This window comes from Rhinopithecus bieti, unplaced genomic scaffold (genome assembly GCF_001698545.2).
Source record: "Rhinopithecus bieti isolate Rb0 unplaced genomic scaffold, ASM169854v2 scaffold_9615, whole genome shotgun sequence".
Taxonomy (NCBI): Eukaryota; Metazoa; Chordata; class Mammalia; order Primates; family Cercopithecidae; genus Rhinopithecus; species Rhinopithecus bieti.
Genome location: NW_016806325.1, coordinates 482,102 through 485,955, shown reverse-complemented (window position 1 = coordinate 485,955; position 3,854 = coordinate 482,102). Strand labels below are relative to the sequence as shown.

Below are 3,854 nucleotides of genomic sequence, written 5' to 3'. Positions count from 1 at the left end.
GGAAGGAAGGAAGGAAGGAAGGAAGGAAGGAAGGAAGGAAGGAAGGAAAGGGAAGAAAAAGAAAAAAAAGAAAAGGTGACAAAAGTCTGCTTATAAATCTGACCCTATCAAGTGCAGAGAGGTGGGAAGTGGGAAGGAGGTGCTGTTTGTCTGAGCAGGGCACAGAGGAGGATGGAGAAGGTGAGAAAAAGAAAGAAATGGAAGGCATTCAATGTACCAGCCTTCTCATAGCCCCTACTAAAGCCAGCCTGAGGATTAAGCTAATGTTTTAACCTTCCAGGGTGTTCTTTTTATTAGTACTAGAGAGAAAAATTCTGACTTTATTTTCATTTTTTATAAATCCACTCGGTGTTAGTGCAATGATTCTATGTTAACATCTTATGTCTGGTCTCCTAGAGTTGAGAAGGAGAAGAAAAGACATGAGTCCCTAGCCTTCCTTAGGTTGGTTCTGGTCCTGCCTAGATCCCTGGAATACTCCTGGAGTAACCTACAGAGAAAGAGAGGAAACTGTCACGAAACCCATCCTCTCCCCATTTCGGATCAGCTTCTGGAACCAATAGTTTTTTGCATGATCACAGGAAATTTGACTTAGGGAAAAAATAAATGAGTACAGGAAGTAGCTTTTAAACTGCTGTTGTTGTTTTTAAGCATGGTACACATAAAGTCTTCTATGACCTTGGAAATTTTAGCCTGACTCCATTCTGGCAAAATAAAACTTACTGTGTGAGAAAGGTTTTTTCAAGACAAAAACATCATTCTGATGTTTGGGTTAGTCATCCAATTGCTAATATTTGTATAATCAACTCATTTAATTTGCCATTGAAAAACTACCTTTGTTTACCTGCTGCCATGATGCTGGGCTAAGTCTCATGTTGTAATATCATAATCTTCTAGGTGCAACACAAAGAGTGGCTTCTCTGTTTGGTGGCCACTGTAGAGGATTGCCATCTATCCCTCCTCGGGTACATAGCATAAGATAATTAAGGCATTTCCTTTTCCCCTCCACTGACTCATTCAAGAAAGGGCAGGCCTCGCCTGTTTGAGCTGGTGGAAAGGCAGAGCCTTACCCAGGGCTTCTGGTAAAGAACCAATCTCTCCTTCCCCTGGTGATGGTGAACACAGCTACTTTTGGCAGCTGGTATTAAGTCAGGGCCTCATTAAAATGTAGTTGTCATACTCAAATTAGAATAATTCAAGAACGATTTAATAATAAAAGGTATTCAAGGGCATAGGCAGGGTACAGTGAAAGCACATAGGACAAAGCAGCACCCTGGGATGCGGAGCAGGAGAACCATCATCACATCTGTGTCCAAAACCCCAATGAGTAGGGTTATCAGAACCCCAAAGAAAGTTGTGTAGAGAGGGCCACTGGAGAGGAGCTTTGGACTTGGGTTATGAAAAATGGTCGGCCCAACCTGACCGTGCAGGGAAGAAGCCAGATGAATAAGTGCGCCAATTTTATTCTCTTCTTTCTGTTCAAGCTCCACAGGCGATCCCCATTAGCTGAATCCAAACAGAAGCCAGAGTGTAAGGGATCTTATTCATGTAAGCCATACAAGTCACAGAGTAGAGAGAGAAGGCCAGAGAGGGGCCTGAAGGGGTAACTGAAAGTGTTCAAGACACCAGCCTCTTATGACTTTAGGAGGAGGCACCTGAGGGTAAAACTGACACTGTAGAAGTCAGAGCAGGGTACCTGGGTACTTGAAGACAAGGAACTCTTAAAGTCTGCCCTATCTTGGATTTTCTGCTAGGTAAGTAACACAAGTCTTTCAAGTCTATTATTCAAGTCAGTTTAACTCAGAAAATCTTTAACCTACAATGGCAATTATCTTAATGCTTTTCAAACAGCAAGTGGTAACTCATTAGTGGGTTGTGAAATTATTCCAGTAAGTTAAAACCAGCACTTTTTTTAAATTGAAAGAAAAAAAAAGAGTAGAATAGAATATATGAGAGTACATCACACGATAAAAGAATAAGTATCTCTTCCTGAAACTCTTGGCTTTGTGTATGTGGATATACAAGAAGCTACAGTTCTCTTTACAGTCATAAAATATTTTTCTTTGATTTTTATTTTTTAATGTCTGGTGTATATTCAAAGTTGTACCACTTCTATGCAAACAAATGCCCCACTCCTGATTTCTGAAGATACTTTAAGAATGATTTGAGAGATTTTTGCACATCCAAATGCCAAGCTGCAGTGCATCTAGGATGCCCCGTGGAAGCCGGAACTGTACTTCCTGTGTGGCCGCTCAGGTCAGCCGGGTACCTCACATGAGAACCGCATTCAGGGCCGGGCGTGGTGGCTCAGGCCTGGAATCCCAACACTTTGGGAGGCCAAGGCGGGTGGATCACCTGAGGTCAGGAGTTTGAGACCAGCCTGGCCAACATGGTGAAATCCTGTCTCTACTAAAAATACAAAAATTAGCCAGACGTGATGGCACATGCCTATAATCCCGGCTACTCAGGAGGCTAAGGCAGGAGAATCACTTGAATTCAGGAGGCGGAGGTTGCAGTGAGCCAAGATCTCACCCCTCCATTGCACTTCAGCCCGGGTGACTGAGTGAGACTTGGTCTCAAAAAAAAAAAAAAAAAAAGCTAAAGAACTGCAGCCAGGCCAGCACCAGCAGCTCAGCTGCCAGCAGTGGCATCCCCCTTTGCAGCTGGCCCTCTTGCTGCTGGGCCCAGGCAGCCAGGTCTGATGGCCCAGATAGCAAGCACTGGAGCTGGCGTGGGGCACACACTGGGTCATGCCATCACTGGGGGCTTCAATGAAGGAAGTAATGCTGAGCCTGCAAGGCCTGACTTCACTTACCAGGAGCCCCAGGGAACTCAGATGCCACAGCAGCAGCAGCCTTGCTTCTATGAGATAAAACCGTTTATGGAGTGTGCGCGGAACCAGGATGACATAAAGCTCTGCAAGGGTTTCAGTGAGGTGCTGACGCAGTGCAGACTTGCAGATGGATTGGCTCAATCAAGAAGTTCAAATTGGAGAAATGGAAAATCAGCTCTCATAGCAAGTTAATTTCGTATAAAAATATAATTGATAGTGAAGAGATAAAGAGTACATCAGTTAAACCTCTCGGGTATCATTCATAGCTTTCTTCCTTCAGAATTAAAATGGAAGAGGCTGTTCTTACTTTGTAGAATTCCATTAAGATGGTGTGGAATTTAGGGCTGGGCCAATGTTTGCGTGGCCTCCTTAAACTAGCTGTTATGATTTAATTCTGTTAAACTAGCTGTTATTATTTTATTTATGAGCTAATTAGAATAAAGTGATTGTCTTCCAAAAATAAGAATTACTTGAGTTCTAAGCCTTATGCTAATAGTAACTGATTTCTTTTATCCTGATTCTAAAGTTTTCTCTAATTAGACTCTTGACTGTTTTCCTTACAGGTCTTATTCACTGGCCTTTATTGTAAAACCCATCCTGGCTGGGCGTGGTGGCTCTTGCCTGTATTCTCAACACTTTCGGAGGCCATGGTGGGAGAATTGCTTGAGGCCAGGGGTTTGAGACTAGCCTGAGCAACATAGGGAAACCCCATCTCTACAAAAATAGAAAGAGTTAGCCGTGTGTAGTGGCATGCACCTGTGGTCCCAGCTACTTGGGAGGCTGAGGTGGGAGGGTCACTTGGGCCTGGAGGTGGAGGCTGCAATGAGCTATGATTGTGCTACTGCACTTCAGCCTGGGTGACAGAGTGAGACCTTCTTTCTCAAACAAAACAAAAACAAAACCTCCTGTCAGCCAAGTTTGCTATCTTAGGGACCAAGAGTTAATTAATCTGAATGTTCTAAAATTACAAACTACCCCTGATAATGACTAATAAACACTGAACAGAATTTTGCACTCACTTTTG

General features: G+C 43.3%; 1 pseudogene; it reads left to right on the top strand.

The window, feature by feature from the left end:
- The first annotated feature begins 2,208 nt into the window (after window positions 1-2,208).
- LOC108531846 (coiled-coil-helix-coiled-coil-helix domain-containing protein 2 pseudogene) lies at window positions 2,209-3,096 on the top strand (annotated as a pseudogene).
- The last annotated feature ends 758 nt before the right edge of the window (window positions 3,097-3,854 follow it).